Here is a 12587-nt window from a genome sequence, read left to right as displayed (position 1 = left end):
GCGACACTGTTGTCGGTGTATCGGGGTTGGGAAGAGTAATTTGACTTTGACTGAGAAATCGGATGATGCCCTGGGGGGAGTCGCTTTTGGCAACGGTGACCTGGCTCAGTAGATGGAGCCCAAGGGCTGCTCCACCAGTGGCTCCCGTCAGCTGGATTTCAAATTGCTCTGCAAATTCGCTGCATGGAAAAAAAACAGAAAAAAAGACCTTCTGAGACACACAAGAAAAAAAATTAAAATTATGATTTGTCATTCAACCATGCGTCCAGCTGGATCTGTTTAAAGATATACAGAAGTCATCTCTGTAAGCATACAGCAGAAGATTCCCCCCATTTGCAGAGAATGGTGATATCTGAAATAAAAATATTGTTTTATTTTCCACATGTGCTAAATTTAAAAAAAAAAAAAAACAACCAGCAAAATATTTTATTATTCACAGCAGTACTATTAACACCCAAACTTTCTGATAATCTAGGGAAAACGAATGTAGTTGTTTGCATAAAATTTAACAGGCACTATGAAACTCCAATAATAGCTTCTTTTCCCTCCCTTTAAATATTTCAGGGCTGCAGAAATTTGCTTTTCAATTCAAACTCTGCTGACAGGCATACTGCACGTGCTAAAAAACGGTTTCTCAGAAGTAGATTAGTGAATAAATATCTGAAAAAAATAATTACCTTTCTTCATCATCTATGATAGAGATATAGATAAAAGTCTGGTTCTGGCCACGATAAAAAATGACAGAATCATTATGGATGATGTAGTCAACGTTCGGAAGTGCAGAAATACTTCGAGAAAGGAAATCGGCTGTTACATCGCCATACGTTCCACGCTTTCTCACAACAGGAATCATGATTAATCCAGCATCCTCTTGCACTTCAAGAAAAATTGGGAAAAAAAGTTATTTTATTTCAAAATTTGTGAGAGAGCCACAGGCTTATCCTCTAAACCATAGTGAAAACCTCTGGTAAAATGACCCTGTAGAAGGATATACTGTGGATCAAATTCTATGATGCCTTCTGCATTATCACTTTTTGCTATAGTGACTCGTACTGTGGAGATATTTCCTATTACTGGGGGTTGATCTATCTGTAGATCATTTTCCTTTACGGTGAAATCAAATCCACTTGCAAGAACATAAAAAGGAATATTAGATTAAAAAAAAATCTTGCAAAAGTATTGCAATGCAAGTATGACAATTTTCAATTACCACAAATACTTTTATTTTCTGACAGTTACCACTGAAGATTTTTGGTCACACTTTTTCAAACTATATCTGCAAAACTGGCAGTTTTTTGACAGAAATGTGGATCTTTCGCTTTTTCTTTCACATTTTATCTTCTTCTTTGAGTTTCATGTGATTTGACAACTTCTATGTAAGGGATGGACTTTCAGCTTTAATAAATCTGAATCAGCAAAATCTTAAAATTAATGTTGAAAGAATTTGGATTGCCATACATCCAATTTGTATTATTATTACTATTATAGCTGCCATATGAAATTTTACAGTAAAACACCTGAAATCCAGCGGTGCCTTTATGCAGGTAGATCAGATTCCAAATACAGTTTGATCTCCTGCTTTTAATTAATTTTATCTTATCATTAATTTTATCTTTACCTTCCTTGGAGTTCCACTTTGGTAATCATCACTGAAAAGTCTTCAGGACCTTCAGGAAAGTCGTCATCATGAATTTCAACCGAAATCATTCTACTCTCCTCATGTGGTTCAAATAACAGTTCCCTTACTGTGGGGGTGAAATCAACTCCCTCCTCTGCAGTCCTATTTATTCTCTGGAAGCAAAGACGCACTTTGCCATAGGATCCCCTTGAACGCAAAACAGTGATGTTAACCTGAGGGAGAGAGGACATTTGCTTTAAAAAATGGCTTTGCTTTTCTGTTACCATTCTGAGACTGTTCTATAGGCACCTTCTCAATGGTTCTGCCAGCTGACAATTTGCTGCAGTAAGTGCAGAATACACATAATTTAACAGACAGGCATCTTTCTCAGAGTATTAAAAACACCAAAAGCCTCAGATGGACTATGCTATGATAAATGCAGAATAAATCTCTGCCTTTTTTTTTTTTTCCTCAAGTTAAGTATAAATCTACCGACAATATTGATATCTATCGATATTTTACGTAAGAAGGAATTTTAACCATATACCCATTTTTCTTCTTCTGTTGTCAGCAATATTGCTCGTGAAAATGTAAACTCTCCGTATGGAAAATCACTGGCGGCCATGGTAATATTTGCTGTGCTGCTAGATTCATTTATGAGTCCTCCATCACTGATCCCAGTTAATTCAAATGTGTAGTAATGCTTCTCCTCAGGACGGTTATCATCGACAGCCTAGGGAGAAGAACCAATTAACCATTTCCAGGTAGAGAGGTATAACTAATTTCTAATCAAGATGCTGGCTAGATAAAAGGAAGAACCTGAAATAGCTACTGGTGTAAAATCTCTTGTACCTGTATCAGAACCACTGCTGCACACTGCCTGTCTCGCATTGTCAAGGTCCCCGACGTCTCAATAAATTCTGTGTGATGACGGGGTGTTATATTCCAATATATTATGATTTCACCAAAAATCCCTGGGCCGCGTGTCAGGCTGCAGAATGCAAACACAGATTTAATCTTCTACCTTTAATATTTGATACCAAATCCAGAGATATAAAGCATAGATATTGTTGTGCACGGAAGAAATGTTACCAGCACTGTGAAGCTTGAATTTTAATCTATTAAGTCACTATTAAGATCTTGACCATAACCTCTTCAGAGCAATAACGTGTCTGCAGTTCTGATTTACTTCCCCGTGTTGGGAGGCATCTTGAGCTGTATTTTTACCCAGAGCACTTTATAGTTTCTTTGTGCATACAGCCCAAAGTTGGCAGCTGAAAACTGAGCTGTCTTTCTGCTTTTCAGGAAATAGACATGCAAAACAGAAGGGAAATGGGACTTACGGGTAGCACCCAGAGGTAATTTGGCTTTGAAGGCAGAAAGATACGAGAATAGTACTATGAGATCACTTGAGAGATGTTCTGTGTGCTGCTTGTCTAAAAACCTAGAGGCTAATCCTACTCATGACATTCTCGGTGAACTGAAGCATGGCAAGAAATTGTCTATACCATGATCTAGTACATGTTCTAAACTGGTGCTGCACAAAGCATCCCTTTGTCTGTTGGGATTCTCAGGGCAGCATGAGAATCTGTTTTCTTGCTTATATTTGCTGTTTCGCTAAGGGACAGTGTTGTAATACTTTTTCTCCAATTCTGTTAGAAGGTATGGTAACATTGTGATTTCTTCATCTTGTTTTCAGCTGACTGAATGCAGTGAAAGAATTGCATCTTGTTTCAACTAAGACCCAGTGCTGCTTTGGTTATGCTGATCATCGTAACAATGTACCGAATTTCAGTTCAAGCACCAATCCTGAACTGAATCCTGAAAAGCACAAAGCATCTTCAAATATAATTGACTGCCTTCCCCTATTCCTTTGATTAGAATCCTCTTTCCTTTAATGAATCTATGTTGTAAATAATTGGAAGACATATCTAAAGCTCCTCAGCAATACTGAAAAGACACCTACGTAGTATGTTCTGCCCTTCTTAAAAAACAAGCATCTAATTTTAAAAATACTTATGATTTTAGAAGTGAGAATGAAATGCAGCATTCAATTAATTCTTGCCAAATGTGGAGCCTCATAGCTTTTGAAACAGAGCTGTTTTGGATAAATGAGTGATGTACTCACCTAATAAGAGCAGTCCCATTATAATTTCCTGAAGGTTCTCCAATCAGAACATGCTGGGATGAATGTGCTATCCCAACCACCCCAGAAGCTCCTTCATCACCCACAATAATGATGGTTGCAACACCTATGAAGAGAACAAAAGCTTCTCATGGTAAAACAAAGCTAACTAGTGAGGTATTTTTTTAGCATGTTTGGTGACACAAATGGTTAAGCACCAGCTTCCCGGGGAGCCCATGGAATCCCCAACCTTGGAGATATTCAGAATTTCAGTAGACAAGGCATTCAGTGACCTGATCTCATTGTGAAGGCAATTCAACAAGATGACCCCCCTAGATGGTCTCTTACAAACGAAATTATTCTATGCTTCTTACAGGTCTGAACCTGGTTTTGGTTTCTGCTTGTTTTTGTTAAACAATTCTTTACAGACAATGTTGATTATCTGAACACAAAAGTCTACGCCAACACTTGATTTAGACGGAAAAAATACGATCTAAAATTCTCTTTGATTTCTTCAGATAAGGAAAAAACTGAGGGAAAAATACTGACCTCCTTTTGTCACAGGACCTCTGCTAGCTCGTTTCTTCTATGTTGTTTCTGGGGGGAGTTGGATTTTATTTACGGGGGGGACGTTTGAGTCGATTCATGTGAAGATACACAATGCTGCACTAGCTTTTAAGAAATGTGTATTTTTTTCAGACCACTTCACTTCTTCACACAATATCAGTTCTAACTATAACATTCAGCACATATTCGGCTCCTCTCTTTGACTTGTAGAACGAATCCTAAAAGACACATCATCTTAGGACTCAGGGCGTGTAGCACACAGACAGCCGCGGCGCGAAAGCCGCGCCCACAGGACACAGAACCCGCCGCGCCTCGCCCCGAGATCCCGCCGAAGCGGCGCCCCACTCGCCACGCCACCAGCTCTGCTTTTCAACGTCCCCCCGACTAACGGGAGCTGCACCGCTCCCGGAGGGACCGCCGGACCGGGCACGGGCGCTGCGCTGGAGGGAGACACGGCTCCAGACCGCCAGCCTTCAGCGCACCTGCCCGCAGGGTCACACGCCTCCCGCCAGCTTCGCCAGCTCGACGGGGGGGAACCGGAGACGAACGCCTCCGCGCCGCGCCGGCAAATCCCGCCCCCCCCGTTCCACCGGCACGGTCACCCCCGCCGCGGCCGCACTCACCTGCTGCCTCTTTCGCCGCTCCGCTCCCGCCAGACGCTCGTGCTTTGGGCATGCGCGGTAGCGAGACCGCAGCACTCGCCCCTTGCTGCGTCCCGGTTGGCTGCCTAGGACACGTCAATCACCTCTCTCGCCGCCTAGCAGCGCTCGCGAGTCGGGCATGCGCAGTACGGAGACCTCAACGCCCGCCCCTCTGGCAACCTGATAGGCGGACAGAGTGGCGACTGACGTGCCTAGGCAGCCAACCAGCGCTCCGCCCCTCCAGCCCTCCAGCCCTCCCGCGCCAGCAGCCGCGTTGCAAAGGGAATAATAAACCGCGCTCCCCTGCTTTCCGCTGAAAAGGGGGGCGACTGGGTCCCCGCAGCAGAAAAAACCCTTCCGTCCTGCATTGCCCTTCGCCAGTACAACTGCACAGCTGGGAACTCGGCAACGGCAAGCGGCCGTCTGACAGACGCACACTCGGAACTTGACTAGGCTGGCGATTTTGGCTGGCTTACACACACGGACTTGCACTTCTCTGAGGAAACAAATTCTTTTTTAAGCACAGCCTCTCCTTGGGGAAGAAAAAACGCCCCCTCCGTGCTCCCAAACACTAGGCAGCCGTGGGGAAACCACCGAAAGCCAAGACCGACAGCAGCAACGTCGAGTGCAATCTGGCTTCAATTCTGATCACGCACTTAATGGCCTCTCCCCGGCCTACCAAAGACTGCTCCTTTTCTGGAAGGACAAACTGAACGTCCTAAACTGAAGACTGCACGGAACATAGCTCCACTGGCAGCCAATTTGCCTCTTCTCTGGCTTGCACGGGGAATATCTTGTAGCGTCCTCCAACTCGCAAACGTTCTTCCTCAGTCCACGGCCCCAGACGCGGAATCTCCTGAGCAGCGAGCGGAAACTTCTCACCTATGGCAAATGCTTCACAAGGGGCCCGAGGAAAGGCGCTCAGCAGCCGATCTACAAGAGAAACGAAACAGATCATGCCTTAACGCGAAAGAGCAACAAGGCGTCACTGCGCAAGCTTGTCCCTGATCTACAGCTGAGAACGAACACTTGTGTGCTTGTCGGAGAGATTGTGTCTTGCCTGGAATAGTCTGGGAGTTTGGGGCAGGTCAGTGTGGCTGGTTCGATAATCAACGTCTAGGATAGCTGCAGAGCGGTCCCTGTTGGTGTGGGGACAGTGTGCCTGTAGGTCAGTCTGTGTTCCTAGTGCCTGCTATATCGATCCGTCGCTCCACACGCGTGTGAGTCCATGTCTTTCACTCCACAAGCATGTGTGCTGATTTCGTCGCACATGTGCATCTGTGCTAGTGTTGAGCTCAGCGGAGTGTGTCTCTTGACACTTGGTGTGCATTGGCTGTGCCTGTGTGTAACACAGCACAGCCACGACTGCCTCGGTGAAGAGAGACCAGGGAAATCATCTAGGCAGAGTCAACAAAGGAAAACCGAAGAGAGATTGACGTGTGCTCGACAGAGACGGATTCCCTGCGCTGACATTTCTCAGTAACACCAGAAGAAAGCTGAGCGGTAGATCGACAGGAGAAATGCTTCCCTAGACGACATTTAGCGAATGAACTGCATTGTGCGCGGCTTTCGGGATTGTGTCTGAAAAGTGCGAAAACCAGCAGAGCCTGTGCTCAAAAGCGGGTGGCTGTGTGACTGCATTGATGCACGTTCCCGTGTCTGCGAGTGTATAGACGGCTGTTTCACGTTCACACAAGAGCACCTGGTCGGGTTTTTCTTCTGTGCGTGCACACGCGTTTCCCTTGTCTCTTCGGAACAGACGTAGCTCTCTGCATGCTGAACGACGTGGTAAAACGCGTCTGCCTATATTTTGGTTAACAATCGAGGGTGCGTGTTCCGTCAGCGGCATTTCCGCAGAGGACTCCACAGAACCAGTTCTGAAAGCCCCGCACGCCAGGACTGAATGCATAACCAAGTAATTGCACAGGTGCGCACAATCACATATTCTGACAGCCGTCTTTTATGGCACAGCAGCACGAAGGTATTTGCGTTCAAGCATGTATCAGAAACAATGTGTGGACCGAGGATCTGTGGGTGTTTTCTCCGTACGGCATACTTCGTGGTAGCTTACTTGCCGATCGCAGTCTTAGCGGTTTCTATACACGACTCGGTATACGGAGAGAAAGAGAGTGCATCGGAAAACTTGCGTTTTCTGCGCTGGAACCTAGTTGCTACGCCTTCTGTTTGTCCACGTGAACACACACGATTCCCCACTGAAAACCAAGCAGAAACCATTCCACAAGCTCCCAGGTAGGTGCACCCATCACCTCGTGCCCGCGAACGCAGCTAGAGAAAAGCACCTACCTTTTCACACACTGATGCCTAAGCAAACGCTTGGCCACACACATGCACACATCCGCAAGCGCGCCCACTCCCATCTATGGACTGAATGACGTACGCAAAATGTGATGACATGCTTGAGGGTAAACAGGTGTGCGTTGATGGTTGGCGTACTGCATCACGCATACGTGACTGCACGAGAATATTCTTTTGGAGGGTACGTGCAGATACGTCCCTGTACTTGGACGACCGTGTGCGTGAAAGTGTGTGTGTCTACAAACGATTGTCTGTCCACATGCGTGTGCCTTGATGCAGGCTCCATTCGTGCTTAAGCTGGAGTGAGTGCACAGCTGCACCGTGTTTTGGCCAGGTTCCGCGTGTTGCACGACGTTGCCCAGTCCTGCATTTCTCACGCGGACAGATTCACGGGAGCTCTGTATAGACGGCTGTTTCGTGTTCACACAAAGGCACCTGGTCGGGTGCATCCCAGATACAGCATCCCAGATTCAGCATCCCCGATACAGCTTCCCGGATACAGCATCCCAAATACAGCATCCTAGATACAGTATCCTAGATACGGCATCCTAGATACGGCATCCTAGATACAGCATTCTAGATACAGTATCGCGGATACAACATCCCAAATACGCCATCCCAGATACAGCATCCCAGGTACAGCATCCCAGATACAGCATCCTAGATACAGCATCCTAGGTACAGCGTAATAGATACAGCGGGGCCGGCGGTGAGCGAGTGGCGGGCGGACACCGGGGAGACCGGACGGGGCCGCCCCGGTCCTGGCTGAGGGGGGAGGCTGGAGGGGGAGGGACGGGCTGATTTGGGCAGGAGGAAGGCAACAGCGCGGCCCCGGGCCGGGCCGAGCAAGGGGCGAGGGGGAAACACGCGGGCGGCTGTGAGGGAAGGGAGCCCCGGGCTGAGCGCTGCGCGGGGCTCGGGCGGGGCCGTGGGGCGGAGGGGGGAGCCCGTGGTGCCACAGGGCAGAGGGAGGAAGGCGAGCGGGAGGGGGCGGCGCCGGGGCGGTGCCAGGGGGCGCGAGGGGCAGGGGCGGCGCTGCCGTGGGGAGAGGCCGGGAATGGGGGGAGCGGCGGAGGAGCCTGAGGGCGGGACGGCGCGGAAGGAGCTTGGGCGGGAAAGGCTGAGGGACCTCAGGGAGGGGGTGACATCGGGGGGGCTTGGGCGGGAAAGGCTGAGGGACCTCAGGGAGGGGGTGACATCGGGGGGGCTTGGGCGGGAAAGGCTGAGGGACCTCAGGGAGGGGGTGACATCGGGGGGGCTTGGGCGGGAAAGGCTGAGGGACCTCAGGGAGGGGGTGACATCGGGGAGGCTTTGGCGGGAAAGGGTGAGGGACCTCGGGGAGGGGGTGACATCGGGGGGGCTTTGGCGGGAAAGGCTGAGGGACCTCGGGGAGGGGGTGACATTGGGGGGGCTTTGGCAGGAAAGGCTGAGGGACCTCGGGGAGGGGGTGACATCGAGGGGGCTTTGGCGGGAAAGGCTGAGGGACCTCAGGGAGGGGGTGACATCGGGGGGGCTTTGACGGGAAAGGCTGAGGGACCTCGGGGAGGGGGTGACATCGGGGGGGCTTTGGCGGGAAAGGCTGAGGGACCTCAGGGAGGGGGTGACATTGGGGAGGCTGCAGGGGGCAATGCTGAGGGAGCTCATGACGGGATGGCACTCAGGTCTGGTTTCAAAGGGAAATGCTGAGGTACCTTGAGGAATGGACGCTGGGCTGGGAGCTATGAACACATCAGACTGGTTAAGAGAGTGTTCATGACAGAAATTTGTGCAGTGAAGTATTCCAGCAAAGAGCGGGAGAAGAGCCAAACTTAGATCAGGCCTCCTAGGACGTCTACGGGTTTGGGGACAGGGATGACGAGGTTGTTAATCCGGTCCTAACTGTTTCTTTCTCTGTCCCTCTCTTGCAGCACCTGACTGAATGGAGGATCAAGTGGACGGGAAGTTCCTGCGCCACACACAGATCACATTTATCGCTCTCGCCCTCAGAGACCCGGAGATCCAAACCATTCGCATCGTGCCTTGAAGCAGCCTGTGCTCATGCGCTTCTCCCAGGGAGAAGGCGGAATGGCAGTGACTGGCCACGTTAAGCCACAGGGTGCACACTGTGCAGCTGTCAAGCCCAGCTCTGCGTTAGCTCACACCTGCGGTTTTGCGCCCCACACGCACATTTGAGTTGTCGCCGGTTGTTGCAGCGTTTGGCTTTGGTGAGGACAGCATGTGTTTGTCAGCAGTTGGTGTAGGTGGGATCTGGAGGAGAAAGCGATATTTCCGTGCCAGAACTGGTTGGTGTTTGCATGGTATTGTGGCGGTTGTTCCCGCAGGCGATGAGTGCTGGAGTATTATTGCAGGATGAGGGGATTTTGGAGGCTTGTCTGTGAGATGCACTAGAGGCAGCAGTTGAAAGCGAAAGGCTGAGATTTGGAGGGTTTGTTGGTGGGTTTTGGACGGTTGTCAGCTGAAGAGTTGGCTGTTTGCAGGTGAGGTGTAGGGCAGAGGGTGAAGCTGACTTTGCCTGGGTGGCGCAACTGGCTGGGTGTGCAGAGCTGAGGAGAGCGGGCTGCTGCGGGTGACCCTAAAGCTGGAGAACCAGCCAGCAGCTCCAGACGGTCCCGCTGTCGGGCAGGGCCGTGCAGGCCAGTGCCCTGGGGCACAGCGACGTGACCCTCCGCAAGTACCAAAGAGCAGGTGAGGACCGTGGGCATTTGTACTGAGCTGTGACATCTCTAACCCGTGACATTGGGGTCCAGCCTGAGCAGGGCACCTGCGGAAGCTGTGCTGCAGCTCCCTGAGCTGCAGAGCTGAGGGGAAGGGCTGTGCGAGGGGCTGGTGCCAAGGCAAGGTGGGCGCGCTGTGGGGTGTGGGGAGGTATCAGCCCCGGACTCAGCCCCTGTCTGACTGTAGTGCCCTTGGGCTGGTGTAGCTCAGTCCTCTGTGTGTTTCTCTTTAGGGGGAGCAGCATGCAAAAGAAAAGCAAGGAAGGAGGTGAACCCATGAGGAAGAGTGATGGATAAAGAGGGTTGGAGCGCACCTGCCAGTCAAGAGGGATCAAGAAAGAAGACACCAGTGGTGGAACCGCAGGTCAGGAGAGCTCAAGGAGGGAGAAAGGTGACTGTGGCTGTATGGGTTTTTCTAGCACGCACACCAATGAAAACAGTTTGGATAATAAAAGAAATATATGCAAAACCAATAATTAAAGGCAGAGAATGTTTATATGCTATATATGGGGTAGACCTGAAGGTATATTTCTTCCTACAACGAAGGAGAATTCGCAATACATGCTGCTGTCAGCAACGACCAGTAAGCGACAAGACTCTATTTACTGATGCTTCTGGTCGCTCACATAAAGTTGTAATTACATGGCTAAACTCAGATACCCAGTGCTGCAAACACAAGGTAGAAAAAGAGACCAAGAGTCAAACAAGTTCTTGAGCTGCCAGCTGTTAGGATCGCTTTGAGGTGTTCTGTAACGAGCCTTTGAATGTTGTAACTGGCTCATATTATGCGGCTGGCATACTTAACCATCTGGAAGCTTCTTTTCTTAAGGAAGAGGATAATCCTCTTTTGATGGCTGAATTGAGAATGCTATGGTTTCTAATAAATCATAGACATCATAGGTATTATGCAATGCACACCCGCTCTCGCAGTGGCCCTTCCAGGACCACTTGCGGAAGGCAGTAGGAGGGCCGATGCACGAGCTGTGCCGCTCACTGTGCCTAAAGCCTTGGAGCAAGCTAAATGATCACATAAATTCTTTCACCAGAGTGCAAAGGCGTTAAAACGACAACTTCAAATTACAGTGGATCAGGCCAGGAGCGTTCTTATGTCCTGCCCTGATTGCCAACAGTTGGCACCCGCGCCATCCACAGAGGGTGTTAATCCAGGAGGGGTTACTGCCAATGAAGTACGGCCAGCGGATGTAACGCATTGTTCTGAATTGGGTAAATACGTACGTGTTTCTGTAGACGCTCATTCCAGATTTCTCGTTGCTGCTGCACGCGCTGGTGAAAGAGCACGAGACGTCTGTAACATTGGTTGGCATGTTTTGCTGTTTGAGGAGTTCCATGATCTGTAAAACCAGAGGAAAGCGGAACGCACACTCGATTAGAGGAGCGATCCCCCAGCGCGCTGTAATAGAAGTGCCTGCTTTTTAACACTTTCAAAAGAGTGTTAAAGAGTCTGTTTGATGACTTTTCGGTATCATTTCTGGCGACGAGGATGGGATAATCTGCCTGACCTCCCGTGGATCCCAGGATCTCTGGGACCTTGTGCCGGCACCGGGGAATTCCTGGAAGGGACCACAGCTCCTCGGACCAGCTCGGGACGCGGGTAAAACCCCATCAATGAGATAAGGCACTTTCATTGTCTGGTTGGGTTGGCACGCTGCCTGCGCGAGACGTGGGCGACACCAGCGCGTTGTGTCTGCGCATTCGCGTCTGCGCAATTTGGTAAACTGGGTAACTTAAAAAAAGAAAGAAATAAAAAATTAAAGAGGAAAATGAGAAAACAATAAATTAAAGAGAAAAACGAGGGAACAGCAATTTGATAAAGGTACCTTTAATGATTTTGCTGTTTGTGCCTTAGCAATTGTATAACTGTTTCTGGCTTTAGTGGTTTGTTGTTGTTGTTACTTGTGTCTTGGGGGATTTTATAGTCCAGTACTTAGGGTTCACCAATTGTCTGTTATTGTGATTGTGAAGTAGGTAGTGGACAATCGACAGGAGGATTCGTGAGAAATCCCCCCCAGGCTGTGTTTTCTGACATTGGAAAAGGATCGTTTGCTGTTCAACAGGGCGTCAACCAGGGAGAATCTGATTGAATATTGTAATTAATGGTGGCCACTGTAAATAATATTAATATGCTTCACACGTCTAGGTGGGTATACTTTGAGATCTGTAGTATAGTAATGTGCTACATGTAATATGTAGTAAGATATCTATTTTAAATCATATATTGCCTATTACATAAGGCATGTTACACAATACATAATGTTACATATGCATTGTCTTTGTCCCCTTCAGATCCATTTGTTTTGAAAAAGGATAATCAGGGAAAGAAATGCAAACCAGTAAAAGGTTTGTTGAAGAACAGCTATTGGTGTAGAATACACAGAGAACATGAGATCAAAATTGTCCCTCGGTCAGTCCAGGGTGGGATCCTGATATCCTTATATCGGGGCACAGGCTGCATTGGTATCGCCAGTGCATTTTATACGGGATTAGACACGCTGCGCCTAAAGCTGTAAATACGCCAAAACCTTCTGAGATTAAACAGGATCGTGAGGAGTCTCCCACGGAGTTTTTACACCCTCTTAAACCGACAG

This window comes from Nesoenas mayeri (genome assembly GCF_963082525.1).
Source record: "Nesoenas mayeri genome assembly, chromosome: 9".
Classification (NCBI taxonomy): Eukaryota; Metazoa; Chordata; class Aves; order Columbiformes; family Columbidae; genus Nesoenas; species Nesoenas mayeri.
This window is presented reverse-complemented; position numbering follows the sequence as displayed.